This window comes from Acanthochromis polyacanthus, chromosome 4 (assembly GCF_021347895.1).
Source record: "Acanthochromis polyacanthus isolate Apoly-LR-REF ecotype Palm Island chromosome 4, KAUST_Apoly_ChrSc, whole genome shotgun sequence".
In the NCBI taxonomy this organism is placed as follows: domain Eukaryota; kingdom Metazoa; phylum Chordata; class Actinopteri; family Pomacentridae; genus Acanthochromis; species Acanthochromis polyacanthus.
In genome coordinates this window covers 3,231,815-3,250,614 of record NC_067116.1, presented here as the reverse complement: position 1 = coordinate 3,250,614, position 18,800 = coordinate 3,231,815, and the positions used below count along the sequence as shown (strand labels likewise).

At 44.7% G+C, this 18,800-nt stretch overlaps 2 protein-coding genes across 6 annotated transcripts in view; one reads left to right on the top strand and one right to left on the bottom strand.

The window, feature by feature from the left end:
• The window catches only part of LOC110965491 (neuronal growth regulator 1-like), a 667,889-nt gene that overhangs the window by 227,485 nt on the left and 421,604 nt on the right, over nt 1–18,800 (top strand). The window lies entirely within an intron of this gene.
• The window catches only part of LOC127533597 (uncharacterized), a 99,875-nt gene that overhangs the window by 80,126 nt on the left and 949 nt on the right, over nt 1–18,800 (bottom strand). The gene's annotated exons all lie outside the window — the stretch shown is intronic.

Sequence of the window (18,800 nt, the reverse complement as noted above, 5' to 3'; positions counted from 1 at the left end):
TTCTATGAGCTGCAGACGTTAGAGATAAAAGCTTCTTCTCTACACGTCCCTCGCTCTCCGTCCAAACCAACGAGGCCGAACGACGACTGAACACTCGATCCTGAGATGAGGACGAGCATCAGGGCTGATTGGGAGGATTGTGCTGACGTTAAACATGTGGAGCAGCAAACAGGCGAAGATTTGGGCGGTTAATTAACAGCGACAGACTCAGGTGTGTCTCCAGATGTGTCATCGGAGGTAAACTGCTGATATGAGGCAGTTAACTGACGCTTCGCCCACCGAGCTGCTTCTGCTTTCTAACTCCGGTGGCTGTGGCCTAATTAAAAAACTGCTGAAGAGCAGAAAAGAGGACGGCAGTGGTCAGGATCGTCAACAATCCCTCCTTTAAATGGTGTCCTGTGGAGTTTGAACAGTCTCTTAATATTGGTCCGTCTGAATGGCATCTGGTTTAAACGACGTCTCGTCTCTGGTCCAATGGTAAATGTCGAGACCTTTCAGAGCCATAATAATGACACAGTGGAGGAGAATGATGCATGGCAGCGCTCCTTTGTCCTGCAGAAGGCTGGAAAACACAGCTCCAGTACAATCATGTTCAGACAGAAGAGATTTTCATCAACTGCTCTGTTGACACGAGGCAATGATTCGAGATTTATACCAATACCACACTTTAAACTGGTGACAGGTCAATTTAGCACCATTACAGAGACTGAGGCCGGTGGGCGCCGGCTGTCAAACTAAATAACCAGAATAATCCGGGATCATTGTCTTATTCTGCCCTTTATTTGTCCCGCTGCTGTTTTCTGCCTTTTTCTCGATGTAAAATAGAGCTTTTACAGCACAAACCGGTGTGTCCTTAGTCTCTGCATCATACATATTTCATAGATAAATGCAGAACGGCAGATAAAAAACAAAGATTCTGTTAAAGAACAAGTGGCAGGAACCTATAGTTACAGACTGAGCTCGTTGCTGTTGATTACAGCTGCTTATCCATGTGGAAGAGGCTGTCATCGACACCGTGTTTCCTGACAGCGCTCGGAAACTGTCCTCAAATTCACAGCAGATGAGTCATTTACTGGAAGAGTCGAGTTTATTCAGCCGCAACCAAACCACAGCAAACCTGCAGACGGATGCAGAAAGACAGAAGGACGCAGAAAGACAGACAGAAGGACGCAGAAAGACAGAAGGACGCAGAAAGACAGACAGAAGGATGCAGAAAGACAGGAGGATGCAGAAAGACAGAAGGACGCAGAAAGACAGACAGAAGGATGCAGAAAGACAGGAGGATGCAGAAAGACAGAAGGACGCAGAAAGACAGACAGAAGGACGCAGAAAGACAGAAGGATGCAGAAAGACAGAAGGATGCAGAAAGACAGAAGGATGCAGAAAGACAGAAGGACGCAGAAAGACAGAAGGATGCAGAAAGACAGAAGGATGCAGAAAGACAGAAGGACGCAGAAAGACAGAAGGACGCAGAAAGACAGAAGGATGCAGAAAGACAGACAGAAGGATGCAGAAAGACAGAAGGATGCAGAAAGACAGAAGGATGCAGAAAGACAGAAGGACGCAGAAAGACAGAAGGATGCAGAAAGACAGAAGGATGCAGAAAGACAGAAGGACGCAGAAAGACAGAAGGATGCAGAAAGACAGAAGGATGCAGAAAGACAGACGGATGCAGAAAGACAGAAGGACGCAGAAAGACAGAAGGATGCAGAAAGACAGACAGAAGGACGCAGAAAGACAGAAGGATGCAGAAAGACAGAAGGATGCAGAAAGACAGACGGATGCAGAAAGACAGAAGGATGCAGAAAGACAGAAGGACGCAGAAAGACAGAAGGATGCAGAAAGACAGACAGAAGGATGCAGAAAGACAGAAGGATGCAGAAAGACAGAAGGATGCAGAAAGACAGAAGGACGCAGAAAGACAGAAGGATGCAGAAAGACAGACAGAAGGACGCAGAAAGACAGAAGGTCGCAGAAAGACAGAAGGATGCAGAAAGACAGAAGGATGCAGAAAGACAGACAGAAGGACGCAGAAAGACAGACAGAAGGACGCAGAAAGACAGAAGGACGCAGAAAGACAGAAGGATGCAGAAAGACAGAAGGACGCAGAAAGACAGACAGAAGGATGCAGAAAGACAGAAGGACGCAGAAAGACAGAAGGATGCAGAAAGACAGAAGGACGCAGAAAGACAGAAGGATGCAGAAAGACAGACAGAAGGATGCAGAAAGACAGAAGGACGCAGAAAGACAGAAGGATGCAGAAAGACAGAAGGATGCAGAAAGACAGAAGGACGCAGAAAGACAGAAGGATGCAGAAAGACAGAAGGATGCAGAAAGACAGAAGGATGCAGAAAGACAGAAGGATGCAGAAAGACAGAAGGATGCAGAAAGACAGAAGGATGCAGAAAGACAGAAGGATGCAGAAAGACAGAAGGATGCAGAAAGACAGAAGGACGCAGAAAGACAGACAGAAGGATGCAGAAAGACAGAAGGATGCAGAAAGACAGAAGGACGCAGAAAGACAGAAGGATGCAGAAAGACAGACAGAAGGATGCAGAAAGACAGAAGGACGCAGAAAGACAGAAGGACGCAGAAAGACAGAAGGACGCAGAAAGACAGAAGGACGCAGAAAGACAGAAGGACGCAGAAAGACAGAAGGACGCAGAAAGACAGAAGGATGCAGAAAGACAGAAGGATGCAGAAAGACAGAAGGACGCAGAAAGACAGAAGGATGCAGAAAGACAGAAGGACGCAGAAAGACAGAAGGACGCAGAAAGACAGAAGGATGCAGAAAGACAGAAGGATGCAGAAAGACAGAAGGATGCAGAAAGACAGAAGGATGCAGAAAGACAGACAGAAGGATGCAGAAAGACAGAAGGACGCAGAAAGACAGAAGGACGCAGAAAGACAGAAGGACGCAGAAAGACAGAAGGATGCAGAAAGACAGAAGGACGCAGAAAGACAGAAGGACGCAGAAAGACAGAAGGACGCAGAAAGACAGAAGGATGCAGAAAGACAGACAGAAGGATGCAGAAAGACAGAAGGACGCAGAAAGACAGAAGGACGCAGAAAGACAGAAGGACGCAGAAAGACAGACAGAAGGATGCAGAAAGACAGAAGGATGCAGAAAGACAGAAGGATGCAGAAAGACAGAAGGATGCAGAAAGACAGAAGGACGCAGAAAGACAGACAGAAGGATGCAGAAAGACAGAAGGATGCAGAAAGACAGAAGGACGCAGAAAGACAGACAGAAGGATGCAGAAAGACAGAAGGATGCAGAAAGACAGAAGGATGCAGAATGACAGAAGGACGCAGAAAGACAGAAGGATGCAGAAAGACAGACAGAAGGATGCAGAAAGACAGAAGGATGCAGAATGACAGAAGGACGCAGAAAGACAGAAGGATGCAGAAAGACAGAAGGACGCAGAAAGACAGAAGGATGCAGAAAGACAGACAGAAGGATGCAGAAAGACAGGAGGATGCAGAAAGACAGAAGGACGCAGAAAGAAAGACAGAAGGATGCAGAAAGACAGAAGGATGCAGAAAGACAGAAGGATGCAGAAAGACAGAAGGACGCAGAAAGACAGAAGGACGCAGAAAGACAGAAGGACGCAGAAAGACAGAAGGATGCAGAAAGACAGAAGGATGCAGAAAGACAGAAGGACGCAGAAAGACAGAAGGATGCAGAAAGACAGAAGGATGCAGAAAGACAGAAGGACGCAGAAAGACAGAAGGATGCAGAAAGACAGACAGAAGGATGCAGAAAGACAGAAGGACGCAGAAAGACAGAAGGATGCAGAAAGACAGAAGGACGCAGAAAGACAGAAGGTCGCAGAAAGACAGAAGGATGCAGAAAGACAGAAGGATGCAGAAAGACAGACAGAAGGACGCAGAAAGACAGACAGAAGGACGCAGAAAGACAGAAGGATGCAGAAAGACAGAAGGATGCAGAAAGACAGAAGGATGCAGAAAGACAGAAGGACGCAGAAAGACAGAAGGACGCAGAAAGACAGAAGGACGCAGAAAGACAGAAGGATGCAGAAAGACAGAAGGATGCAGAAAGACAGAAGGACGCAGAAAGACAGAAGGATGCAGAAAGACAGAAGGATGCAGAAAGACAGAAGGACGCAGAAAGACAGAAGGATGCAGAAAGACAGACAGAAGGATGCAGAAAGACAGAAGGATGCAGAAAGACAGAAGGATGCAGAAAGACAGAAGGACGCAGAAAGACAGAAGGTCGCAGAAAGACAGAAGGATGCAGAAAGACAGAAGGATGCAGAAAGACAGACAGAAGGACGCAGAAAGACAGAAGGATGCAGAAAGACAGAAGGATGCAGAAAGACAGAAGGACGCAGAAAGACAGACAGAAGGATGCAGAAAGACAGAAGGACGCAGAAAGACAGAAGGATGCAGAAAGACAGACAGAAGGATGCAGAAAGACAGAAGGACGCAGAAAGACAGAAGGACGCAGAAAGACAGAAGGACGCAGAAAGACAGAAGGACGCAGAAAGACAGAAGGACGCAGAAAGACAGAAGGACGCAGAAAGACAGAAGGACGCAGAAAGACAGAAGGATGCAGAAAGACAGAAGGATGCAGAAAGACAGAAGGACGCAGAAAGACAGAAGGACGCAGAAAGACAGAAGGACGCAGAAAGAAAGACAGAAGGACGCAGAAAGACAGAAGGATGCAGAAAGACAGACAGAAGGATGGAGAAAGACAGAAGGATGCAGAAAGACAGACAGAAGGATGCAGAAAGACAGAAGGATGCAGAAAGACAGAAGGACGCAGAAAGAAAGACAGAAGGATGCAGAAAGACAGAAGGACGCAGAAAGAAAGACAGAAGGATGCAGAAAGACAGACAGAAGGATGCAGAAAGACAGAAGGACGCAGAAAGAAAGACAGAAGGATGCAGAAAGACAGAAGGACGCAGAAAGAAAGACAGAAGGATGCAGAAAGACAGAAGGACGCAGAAAGAAAGACAGAAGGATGCAGAAAGACAGAAGGATGCAGAAAGACAGAAGGACGCAGAAAGAAAGACAGAAGGATGCAGAAAGACAGAAGGACGCAGAAAGAAAGACAGAAGGATGCAGAAAGACAGAAGGATGCAGAAAGACAGAAGGACGCAGAAAGACAGAAGGATGCAGAAAGACAGAAGGATGCAGAAAGACAGAAGGATGCAGAAAGACAGAAGGATGCAGAAAGACAGAAGGATGCAGAAAGACAGAAGGACGCAGAAAGACAGAAGGACGCAGAAAGACAGAAGGATGCAGAAAGACAGAAGGATGCAGAAAGACAGAAGGATGCAGAAAGACAGAAGGACGCAGAAAGACAGAAGGACGCAGAAAGACAGAAGGATGCAGAAAGACAGAAGGACGCAGAAAGACAGAAGGATGCAGAAAGACAGAAGGATGCAGAAAGACAGAAGGATGCAGAAAGACAGACAGAAGGATGCAGAAAGACAGAAGGATGCAGAAAGACAGAAGGACGCAGAAAGACAGAAGGACGCAGAAAGACAGAAGGATGCAGAAAGACAGAAGGACGCAGAAAGACAGAAGGATGCAGAAAGACAGAAGGACGCAGAAAGAAAGACAGAAGGATGCAGAAAGACAGAAGGATGCAGAAAGACAGACAGAAGGATGGAGAAAGACAGAAGGATGCAGAAAGACAGACAGAAGGATGCAGAAAGACAGAAGGACGCAGAAAGAAAGACAGAAGGACGCAGAAAGACAGAAGGATGCAGAAAGACAGACAGAAGGATGCAGAAAGACAGAAGGATGCAGAAAGACAGAAGGACGCAGAAAGAAAGACAGAAGGATGCAGAAAGACAGAAGGATGCAGAAAGACAGAAGGACGCAGAAAGACAGAAGGACGCAGAAAGACAGAAGGATGCAGAAAGACAGAAGGACGCAGAAAGACAGAAGGACGCAGAAAGAAAGACAGAAGGATGCAGAAAGACAGAAGGACGCAGAAAGACAGAAGGATGCAGAAAGACAGAAGGATGCAGAAAGACAGAAGGACGCAGAAAGACAGAAGGACGCAGAAAGAAAGACAGAAGGACGCAGAAAGACAGAAGGACGCAGAAAGACAGAAGGATGCAGAAAGACAGAAGGACGCAGAAAGACAGAAGGACGCAGAAAGACACAAGGACGCAGAAAGACAGAAGGATGCAGAAAGACAGAAGGATGCAGAAAGACAGAAGGACGCAGAAAGACAGAAGGATGCAGAAAGACAGACAGAAGGATGCAGAAAGACAGAAGGATGCAGAAAGACAGAAGGATGCAGAAAGACAGAAGGACGCAGAAAGACAGAAGGATGCAGAAAGACAGAAGGACGCAGAAAGACAGAAGGTCGCAGAAAGACAGAAGGATGCAGAAAGACAGAAGGATGCAGAAAGACAGACAGAAGGACGCAGAAAGACAGAAGGATGCAGAAAGACAGAAGGATGCAGAAAGACAGAAGGACGCAGAAAGACAGACAGAAGGATGCAGAAAGACAGAAGGACGCAGAAAGACAGAAGGATGCAGAAAGACAGACAGAAGGATGCAGAAAGACAGAAGGACGCAGAAAGACAGAAGGACGCAGAAAGACAGAAGGACGCAGAAAGACAGAAGGACGCAGAAAGACAGAAGGACGCAGAAAGACAGAAGGATGCAGAAAGACAGAAGGACGCAGAAAGACAGAAGGATGCAGAAAGACAGAAGGATGCAGAAAGACAGAAGGATGCAGAAAGACAGAAGGACGCAGAAAGACAGAAGGACGCAGAAAGACAGACAGAAGGATGGAGAAAGACAGACAGAAGGATGCAGAAAGACAGAAGGATGCAGAAAGACAGAAGGACGCAGAAAGAAAGACAGAAGGACGCAGAAAGACAGAAGGATGCAGAAAGACAGACAGAAGGATGGAGAAAGACAGAAGGATGCAGAAAGACAGACAGAAGGATGCAGAAAGACAGAAGGATGCAGAAAGACAGAAGGATGCAGAAAGACAGAAGGACGCAGAAAGAAAGACAGAAGGATGCAGAAAGACAGAAGGACGCAGAAAGAAAGACAGAAGGATGCAGAAAGACAGAAGGATGCAGAAGACAGAAGGACGCAGAAAGAAAGACAGAAGGATGCAGAAAGACAGAAGGACGCAGAAAGACAGACAGAAGGATGCAGAAAGACAGACAGAAGGATGCAGAAAGACAGAAGGATGCAGAAAGACAGAAGGACGCAGAAAGAAAGACAGAAGGATGCAGAAAGACAGAAGGACGCAGAAAGAAAGACAGAAGGATGCAGAAAGAAAGACAGAAGGACGCAGAAAGACAGAAGGATGCAGAAAGACAGACAGAAGGATGGAGAAAGACAGAAGGATGCAGAAAGACAGACAGAAGGATGCAGAAAGACAGAAGGATGCAGAAAGACAGAAGGACGCAGAAAGAAAGACAGAAGGACGCAGAAAGACAGAAGGATGCAGAAAGACAGACAGAAGGATGGAGAAAGACAGAAGGATGCAGAAAGACAGACAGAAGGATGCAGAAAGACAGAAGGATGCAGAAAGACAGAAGGATGCAGAAAGACAGAAGGACGCAGAAAGAAAGACAGAAGGATGCAGAAAGACAGAAGGACGCAGAAAGAAAGACAGAAGGATGCAGAAAGACAGAAGGATGCAGAAGACAGAAGGACGCAGAAAGAAAGACAGAAGGATGCAGAAAGACAGAAGGACGCAGAAAGAAAGACAGAAGGATGCAGAAAGACAGAAGGATGCAGAAAGACAGAAGGACGCAGAAAGACAGAAGGATGCAGAAAGACAGAAGGATGCAGAAGACAGAAGGATGCAGAAAGACAGAAGGATGCAGAAAGACAGAGGACGCAGAAAGACAGAAGGACGCAGAAAGACAGAAGGACGCAGAAAGACAGAAGGATGCAGAAAGACAGAAGGATGCAGAAAGACAGAAGGACGCAGAAAGACAGAAGGACGCAGAAAGACAGAAGGATGCAGAAAGACAGAAGGACGCAGAAAGACAGAAGGATGCAGAAAGACAGAAGGATGCAGAAAGACAGAAGGATGCAGAAAGACAGACAGAAGGATGCAGAAAGACAGAAGGATGCAGAAAGACAGAAGGACGCAGAAAGACAGAAGGACGCAGAAAGACAGAAGGATGCAGAAAGACAGAAGGACGCAGAAAGACAGAAGGACGCAGAAAGAAAGACAGAAGGATGCAGAAAGACAGAAGGATGCAGAAAGACAGACAGAAGGATGGAGAAAGACAGAAGGATGCAGAAAGACAGACAGAAGGATGCAGAAAGACAGAAGGATGCAGAAAGACAGAAGGACGCAGAAAGAAAGACAGAAGGACGCAGAAAGACAGAAGGATGCAGAAAGACAGACAGAAGGATGGAGAAAGACAGAAGGATGCAGAAAGACAGACAGAAGGATGCAGAAAGACAGAAGGATGCAGAAAGACAGAAGGACGCAGAAAGAAAGACAGAAGGATGCAGAAAGACAGAAGGATGCAGAAAGACAGAAGGACGCAGAAAGACAGAAGGACGCAGAAAGACAGAAGGATGCAGAAAGACAGAAGGACGCAGAAAGACAGAAGGACGCAGAAAGAAAGACAGAAGGATGCAGAAAGACAGAAGGACGCAGAAAGACAGAAGGATGCAGAAAGACAGAAGGATGCAGAAAGACAGAAGGACGCAGAAAGACAGAAGGACGCAGAAAGAAAGACAGAAGGACGCAGAAAGACAGAAGGACGCAGAAAGACAGAAGGATGCAGAAAGACAGAAGGACGCAGAAAGACAGAAGGACGCAGAAAGACACAAGGACGCAGAAAGACAGAAGGATGCAGAAAGACAGAAGGATGCAGAAAGACAGAAGGACGCAGAAAGACAGAAGGATGCAGAAAGACAGAAGGACGCAGAAAGACAGAAGGACGCAGAAAGACAGAAGGATGCAGAAAGACAGAAGGATGCAGAAAGACAGAAGGACGCAGAAAGACAGAAGGACGCAGAAAGACAGAATGACGCAGAAAGACAGAAGGATGCAGAAAGACAGAAGGACGCAGAAAGACAGAAGGATGCAGAAAGACAGACAGAAGGATGCAGAAAGACAGAAGGATGCAGAAAGACAGACAGAAGGATGCAGAAAGACAGAAGGATGCAGAAAGACAGAAGGACGCAGAAAGAAAGACAGAAGGATGCAGAAAGACAGAAGGATGCAGAAAGACAGACAGAAGGATGCAGAAAGACAGACAGAAGGATGCAGAAAGACAGAAGGACGCAGAAAGACAGAAGGACGCAGAAAGACAGAAGGACGCAGAAAGAAAGACAGAAGGATGCAGAAAGACAGAAGGATGCAGAAAGACAGACAGAAGGATGCAGAAAGACAGAAGGATGCAGAAAGACAGAAGGATGCAGAAAGACAGACAGAAGGATGCAGAAAGACAGAAGGATGCAGAAAGACAGACAGAAGGATGCAGAAAGACAGACAGAAGGATGCAGAAAGACAGAAGGACGCAGAAAGACAGAAGGACGCAGAAAGACAGAAGGACGCAGAAAGAAAGACAGAAGGATGCAGAAAGACAGAAGGATGCAGAAAGACAGAAGGATGCAGAAAGACAGAAGGACGCAGAAAGACAGAAGGACGCAGAAAGACAGAAGGATGCAGAAAGACAGAAGGATGCAGAAAGACAGACAGAAGGATGCAGAAAGACAGAAGGATGCAGAAAGACAGAAGGATGCAGAAAGACAGAAGGATGCAGAAAGACAGAAGGATGCAGAAAGACAGACAGAAGGATGCAGAAAGACAGACAGAAGGATGCAGAAAGACAGAAGGACGCAGAAAGACAGAAGGATGCAGAAAGACAGAAGGATGCAGAAAGACAGACAGAAGGATGCAGAAAGACAGAAGGATGCAGAAAGACAGACAGAAGGATGCAGAAAGACAGACAGAAGGATGTAGAAAGACAGAAGGACGCAGAAAGACAGAAGGACGCAGAAAGACAGAAGGACGCAGAAAGACAGAAGGACGCAGAAAGACAGAAGGATGCAGAAAGACAGAAGGATGCAGAAAGAAAGACAGAAGGACGCAGAAAGACAGAAGGACGCAGAAAGAAAGACAGAAGGATGCAGAAAGACAGAAGGATGCAGAAAGACAGAAGGACGCAGAAAGAAAGACAGAAGGATGCAGAAAGACAGAAGGATGCAGAAAGACAGAAGGATGCAGAAAGACAGAAGGATGCAGAAAGACAGAAGGACGCAGAAAGAAAGACAGAAGGACGCAGAAAGACAGAAGGACGCAGAAAGAAAGACAGAAGGATGCAGAAAGACAGACAGAAGGATGCAGAAAGACAGAAGGATGCAGAAAGACAGAAGGACGCAGAAAGAAAGACAGAAGGACGCAGAAAGACAGAAGGACGCAGAAAGAAAGACAGAAGGATGCAGAAAGACAGAAGGATGCAGAAAGACAGAAGGACGCAGAAAGAAAGACAGAAGGATGCAGAAAGACAGAAGGATGCAGAAAGACAGAAGGACGCAGAAAGACAGAAGGATGCAGAAAGACAGAAGGACGCAGAAAGACAGAAGGACGCAGAAAGAAAGACAGAAGGATGCAGAAAGACAGAAGGACGCAGAAAGACAGAAGGATGCAGAAAGACAGAAGGACGCAGAAAGACAGAAGGATGCAGAAAGACAGAAGGACGCAGAAAGACAGAAGGATGCAGAATGACAGACAGAAGGATGCAGAAAGACAGACAGAAGGATGCAGAAAGACAGAAGGATGCAGAAAGACAGACAGAAGGATGCAGAAAGACAGAAGGATGCAGAAAGACAGACAGAAGGATGCAGAAAGACAGAAGGACGCAGAAAGACAGACAGAAGGATGCAGAAAGACAGAATGATGCAGAAAGACAGAAGGATGCAGAAAGACAGAAGGATGCAGAAAGAAAGACAGAAGGATTTAGAAAGACAGAAGGATGCAGAAAGACAGAAGGACGCAGAAAGACAGAAGGATGCAGAAAGACAGAAGGACGCAGAAAGACAGAAGGACGCAGAAAGACAGAAGGACGCAGAAAGACAGAAGGATGCAGAAAGAAAGACAGAAGGACGCAGAAAGACAGAAGGACGCAGAAAGACAGAAGGATGCAGAAAGACAGAAGGACGCAGAAAGACAGAAGGACGCAGAAAGAAAGACAGAAGGATGCAGAAAGACAGACAGAAGGATGCAGAAAGACAGAAGGATGCAGAAAGAAAGACAGAAGGATGCAGAAAGACAGACAGAAGGATGCAGAAAGACAGACAGAAGGATGCAGAAAGACAGAAGGATGCAGAAAGACAGAAGGACGCAGAAAGAAAGACAGAAGGACGCAGAAAGACAGAAGGATGCAGAAAGACAGAAGGATGCAGAAAGACAGAAGGATGCAGAAAGACAGAAGGACGCAGAAAGACAGAAGGATGCAGAAAGACAGAAGGACGCAGAAAGAAAGACAGAAGGATGCAGAAAGACAGAAGGATGCAGAAAGACAGACAGAAGGATGCAGAAAGACAGACAGAAGGATGCAGAAAGACAGAAGGATGCAGAAAGACAGAAGGACGCAGAAAGACAGACAGAAGGATGCAGAAAGACAGACAGAAGGATGCAGAAAGACAGACAGAAGGATGCAGAAAGACAGAAGGATGCAGAAAGACAGAAGGACGCAGAAAGAAAGAAGGATGCAGAAAGACAGAAGGACGCAGAAAGACAGAAGGATGCAGAAAGACAGAAGGACGCAGAAAGACAGAAGGACGCAGAAAGACAGAAGGACGCAGAAAGACAGAAGGACGCAGAAAGAAAGACAGAAGGATGCAGAAAGACAGACAGAAGGATGCAGAAAGACAGAAGGATGCAGAAAGACAGAAGGACGCAGAAAGAAAGACAGAAGGACGCAGAAAGACAGAAGGATGCAGAAAGACAGAAGGATGCAGAAAGACAGAAGGATGCAGAAAGACAGAAGGACGCAGAAAGACAGAAGGATGCAGAAAGACAGAAGGACGCAGAAAGAAAGACAGAAGGATGCAGAAAGACAGAAGGATGCAGAAAGACAGACAGAAGGATGCAGAAAGACAGACAGAAGGATGCAGAAAGACAGAAGGATGCAGAAAGACAGAAGGACGCAGAAAGACAGACAGAAGGATGCAGAAAGACAGACAGAAGGATGCAGAAAGACAGACAGAAGGATGCAGAAAGACAGAAGGATGCAGAAAGACAGAAGGACGCAGAAAGAAAGAAGGATGCAGAAAGACAGAAGGACGCAGAAAGACAGAAGGATGCAGAAAGACAGAAGGACGCAGAAAGACAGAAGGACGCAGAAAGACAGAAGGACGCAGAAAGACAGAAGGATGCAGAAAGACAGAAGGATGCAGAAAGACAGAAGGATGCAGAAAGACAGAAGGACGCAGAAAGACAGAAGGACGCAGAAAGACAGAAGGACGCAGAAAGACAGACAGAAGGATGCAGAAAGACAGAAGGACGCAGAAAGACAGAAGGACGCAGAAAGACAGAAGGACGCAGAAAGACAGAAGGACGCAGAAAGACAGAAGGACGCAGAAAGACAGAAGGATGCAGAAAGACAGAAGGATGCAGAAAGACAGACAGAAGGATGCAGAAAGACAGAAGGACGCAGAAAGAAAGACAGAAGGATGCAGAAAGACAGAAGGACGCAGAAAGACAGAAGGATGCAGAAAGACAGAAGGATGCAGAAAGACAGAAGGACGCAGAAAGACAGAAGGATGCAGAAAGACAGAAGGACGCAGAAAGACAGAAGGACGCAGAAAGAAAGAAGGATGCAGAAAGACAGAAGGACGCAGAAAGACAGAAGGATGCAGAAAGACAGAAGGACGCAGAAAGACAGAAGGACGCAGAAAGACAGAAGGACGCAGAAAGACAGAAGGATGCAGAAAGACAGAAGGATGCAGAAAGACAGAAGGATGCAGAAAGACAGAAGGACGCAGAAAGACAGAAGGACGCAGAAAGACAGAAGGACGCAGAAAGACAGACAGAAGGATGCAGAAAGACAGAAGGACGCAGAAAGACAGAAGGATGCAGAAAGACAGAAGGATGCAGAAAGACAGACAGAAGGATGCAGAAAGACAGAAGGACGCAGAAAGACAGAAGGACGCAGAAAGACAGAAGGACGCAGAAAGACAGAAGGACGCAGAAAGACAGAAGGACGCAGAAAGACAGAAGGACGCAGAAAGACAGAAGGACGCAGAAAGACAGAAGGACGCAGAAAGACAGAAGGATGCAGAAAGACAGACAGAAGGATGCAGAAAGACAGAAGGACGCAGAAAGAAAGACAGAAGGATGCAGAAAGACAGAAGGACGCAGAAAGAAAGACAGAAGGATGCAGAAAGACAGAAGGATGCAGAAAGACAGAAGGACGCAGAAAGACAGAAGGACGCAGAAAGAAAGACAGAAGGATGCAGAAAGACAGAAGGACGCAGAAAGACAGAAGGACGCAGAAAGACAGAAGGATGCAGAAAGACAGAAGGACGCAGAAAGACAGAAGGATGCAGAAAGACAGAAGGACGCAGAAAGACAGAAGGACGCAGAAAGAAAGACAGAAGGACGCAGAAAGACAGAAGGATGCAGAAAGACAGAAGGACGCAGAAAGACAGAAGGACGCAGAAAGACAGAAGGATGCAGAAAGACAGAAGGACGCAGAAAGACAGAAGGACGCAGAAAGACAGACAGGAGGATGGATGGATGGATGGATGGATGGATGGATGGATGGATGGATGGATGGATGGATGGATGGATGGATAAATTTAAAATCATTTCTAGACCATGACAAGTTGTTTGGATCAGAAAGTAAAATCCTAGATTGTTCATTGTTGTGTTTTTGTCTCACTTTTGTCATTTTTTTGTCCTGTTTGCGTCACTTTGTGTAATTTTTGGTCTCATTTTTGTCGTTTGTCCTTTTTTTATCGCTTTGTAACTTTTTTGTCTAATTTTTGTCTCTTTGTTTTATTTTGTGTCATTTGTCTCGCTTTTTGTCCTTTTCTGTCTCATTTTTGTAATATTTTGTCTTGTTTTAGTTGTTTTTTGTCTTGTCTTCTTCTGTGGTTGTGATCCTCCAGTAAATCCTCCGTGGTTCAGCTCCAGGTGACTAAATGTTGTGTTCCTTTGTAGACACTCTGTGATCTGGAAGTTGTAATGTGGAAATGATAAACTGAGGATGGATGTTGGTGAAACTTAATTTATTTTTCTTCCTAAATGTCAGGTTGTTCATGATGTTTAGTAAAAAGATAATTCCTTAAATGTGAACATTTCTGCAGTAAAACAAAGGAACCATCAGGAGTTGTGGTTATTTAGAGGTTATTATGCTGATATTCTACTGGTTTTACTAGTTTTACTAGTTCTACTGATCCGGTCCTGGACATGGAACCTGGACTAAGATGATTCTGACTCCTCTGGTCTCACTGATGGGACCAGATGTCGGACATGCGGTGCTAAGAGTCGAGGAGGTGGAAATAGAAAGACATCGGACCTCTGGGAGCCTTCATAATCCAGAGCCGCTGACTAACTGTCTGCTTCTGGGTTTGTTGTGTTTCATTTCTAGCCGGCGATCAGCTTCAGGGTGAAATTACCCTCCACCAGTCGGAGAGCCTCTACAACCCAACAAACAGCCGCTTTTATCGGCTCTGAAAGAGATGATTCATGCTTCCTTTTGTTTGAGATAACAGAGGACAGAGGAGCCTTCATGGAGCTGACGACAGCGTTCAGGAATCAGATGGAAGCAGAGATTAGGATGTTCAGGATCTCTGTTGGGTCAACAGGTATGTGTGGAAGCAACTCAGCGGTCTGGTCTTTAAAACCAGAATGAATTCTATGGATTATTCTGGGATGGTCATTCATAGGAACCATTTTCCTCAGTTTACCCTCAGGTGCACATTAAAGCTACCAGACAGCTGCTGAATAGATGTTAACAGAGGAAAAGAAGGGCTCCGTTTGAGAGTTGAGAAGATTTACAAGAGTGCAAAAGTTAAAAAAATCCAATCACAGTTTGCATTATTCGCTTTAGCTCTGTGGCTTTTGTCAGTTTGCAGACAGGAATAAATCTCAGCTGTGTCCACATCTCTAGAAGAACCTCAGAAAGAACCAGCTGAGTGAAGAAACAGGAGTCCAGACACTTGATAATTACAGTAAAAACTCTTTATACAATAATCATTAAGCATACCAGTGAACTCGGGTCTTATTTTGTGTAAATCTTTTGGCCTGTAGAGTAAAAACCCAGCAGAGTTCATCACCAACCGAACCAACGAGCATTTACACCGAGTGCTAATTAACTGCTACCAAAGCATCAAAAATATTTCCACGATCCATTCTCTGGCTTCCAGATGGTATTTACTGGGGTGGTGACCTTTCTGCTGCAGACTGAGAGCTGCCGACTTGTTTATTGAGCCGATGCAGCGGCGGGATAATCTCTGGTCCAATAAGGCTGATCACAGCCCGGCCTGACACCAGGGAATCAGACGCTAAAAAGACCGTCGGAGGAGAAGGGACGCCCTCCAGCACCACCATAAAAACAGTGAGCTGCCCTCCGTCGTTGCCACGGCGATGAGCAGCTTGACCCTCATCATCACGAATAAAACCGACGACCTGAAGCCACAGTCAGGCGACTGAAAGCTGACTTTGGACGGCGGGCTGCTCAGTATTCAGGTCGACGGCAGCGTCTCCGAGTCAACAGGATTCATATTGAAATGGGGCAGCGACCCTCAGCCTCCTCTCAGCTCACAGCGGATATTTGATATCAGCACAACAAGATCTTATCACACATCCAAAGACTCTGTGTTTTTGTGTGTTCTGTGGTGTTCTTATTAGGATGAAGCAGAAACACTTCAGCGATCACAGAGAACTAAATGATGTCAGTGTTTAAACTTTGTCACTTATTTCAGTTTGAGTTCACTCCAACACGTCAGGATGCAACTTCTGCTGCTACAAAAGCAAAGTTTGCATTTCCTCATTTTCCATAACGCATCAAGCTTTTATTTTAATTTCATGTGAAATAAGATGCTTATTGACCTGCAGGATCCACAACAAAATGAGAAACACTGAGAAACAAGATCTGATTACAAAAACATTCATTCCAGCTCCAGAAAGGACCAAAACTGACTTTTCAACATGACTACCATCTTCAGCCATGAAAGCAGCAACACAAAGCTCCATACGGCCGCTAGCCCAAACCCTAACCCTACCCAGTGGAAGATGAAACAAATAAACCATCAGCTGCCAACTGTCACATCAATCAGCAGCTTTTCTGATAATCAATTCATCAGTTTGAGTGGTTTTTATAGAAAAAATGACTAAATTCACCAATTTGAGCTTCTGAGCATCATACCTTTCTATAACTGTAAAACAACAACATCTTAGACTTTGGAAACCTCTAACCCACACTTTTCACCATTTTACAGATCAATCAACCAATAATTAATGAGGAAAACAATCAACAGATGATGGAACGGTTCAAAATCAACCTCTGTGTGTTTTAAAGACAATATAAATGAACATATTCAAACTATTTCTACTGTCTACATGAGAGTCACATGAAGAGAAATCCATTAGTTAGCACAGAAAACTAACTGCAGCATGTACAGATGTAGGAGCAGAACTTTAGAGGGAAAATCTGAATGAAATTACTGTGACAAATTATGGTTAGCATCAGCTAACACTGTAGCATAATGGCTAACCAGCTGTAGAAAATGTGTAATTATGTGTGTAGAATGCTAGCTGCTACACTTTAGGTTAAGCTAATAACATTAGCTTAGCCTAATGTTTACAACAAACTGTCAGAGAACCTTCAGGAAATGCAATAAACAAACAAAAAAAAAACCTTTAGGGAATGTTCCCTGAAGGTTTGTGTTGGGAGAGTTTCACAAGAAAGTCACAGTTTGTTCAAAAAAATACAGACCAGAAAACAGAAACCTTCAGGGAATCTTCAAGGAACCTTAAAGTAATGTTCTCCAACATCTTGTTGTTTCTGTTGAGTTTTACAAGAAAATCACAACGTCTTGTTCAGGGAACGTTCCCTGAAGGTTAGTTTTTGCGAAGATCTACAAGAAACTCCAAAAGATAGAAACCTTTAGGGAACGTTTCCTAAAGGGTTCCTCTTTTTGGGAGCGTTTCCTGAAAGGTCCAGTTTTACATTTTTGTAGTCTTTCACAAGAAGGTCTCATTTTCTTGTAAACACAAGCAAGAACACAGAAACCTTTAAGGAACCTAAGGAAACCCTCAGAGAGCGTTCCCTGACAGCCAATTTTTGTATAGTTTTACTACAAATTCGCAGTTTGATGTAAACCCAGTTCAGAAACACTCAGGGAACCTTTCTGGAACATTCAACAAATGTTCCTTGAAGGCTAGTTGGTGTAGAAATTTACAAGAAAGTTGCCTTTTGTTCTGTCACAGCCAAGAACACAGAAACCCCCAGGGAACTTTTAGAAAACGCTCCCTAAAGATCTAGTTCTTTTCTAATTTTACTGGAAAGTCGTGGTTGGTGTAAACACAGTCCAGAAACCGCCAAGGAACGTTTCCTAAAGGTTCTTTTTCTTTTCTGGGGAGTTTTACAATAATCTTGCATTTTGTTTTAAACACAGTCAAGAACTCAAAAACCTTTAAGGAACCTTCAGAGAATGTTCCCTGATGACGAGTTTTTATTGGTTTTACAAGAAAACTACATTTTGTCCAAGCAGAGTCCAGAAAACAGAAACATTCCCTGAACGTTCCCTGAAGGTTTCCTGTTTTCTGTAGACTTATACAAGCAAGTTGTATTTTATTGTAAACACAGTCCAGAAAACAGAAATGTTCAAGGAACCTTTAGGCAACCTTCCGAGAACGTTTCCTAAAAGCTAGTTTTTGCAGAATTTTATGAGAAAGTCAGATTTTGTTGTAGTCACAGTCAAGAACTCAAAAACCTTCAAGGAACCTTCAGGGAACTTTTAGCACCGTTCCTCAAAGCTTCATTTTTGCAGAATTTTACAAGAAAGTCAAATTTTGTAGCAGAGTCCAGAAAGCAGAAACAGGGACGTTCCCTGAAGGTTCTCTGAAGGTTCCTTGAAGGCTCCCTGTTTTCTGTGGACTTTTACAAGAAAGTTGCATTTTATTGTGTTTACAACAAAATGTGACTTTGTTGTTAAAATCTGCAAAAACTTGCCTTCAGAGAACATTTCTAGAAGGTTCCCTGAATGTTTACAACAAACTTTGTATTAAAATTCTACAAAATCCTGCCGTGAGGAAATGTTCCCTGAAGGCTGCCTAAAGGTTCCTTAAACGAAGAAAAAAAACCTTTAGTGAACCTTTAGGGAACCTTTAGGGAACCTTTAGTGAACCTTTAGGGAACCTTTAGTGAACCTTTAGTGAACCTTTAGTGAACCTTTAGGGAACCTTTAGTGAACCTTTAGTGAACCTTTAGGGAACCTTTAGTGAACCTTTAGTGAACGTTCCCTGATGGGCAGTTTTTTGCAGAATTTCACATGAAAGTCGTATTTTGTCCAAGCAGTCCAGAAAACAGAAACAGGAACGTTCCCTGAAGGTTTCTTTAATGTTCCCTGAAGGTTTCTGTTTGCTGGGGGTGTTTTTTGTTCAGGATAGTTCTTGTGTCGGTTACATAATGTACTGATATTAAAAATAAAGATGTTTGTAGAGGAAACAGTCGTGTTTGTTGAGGTTTAAAGCTGAGTTTCCCTCCAGAAACCTGCAGCTTCATCTGAGCCAGAACCAGAACCAGAACCAGAACCAGAACCACACCCACGGTTATCCATCTGTCCCTAATGGGCAGATACCTGTG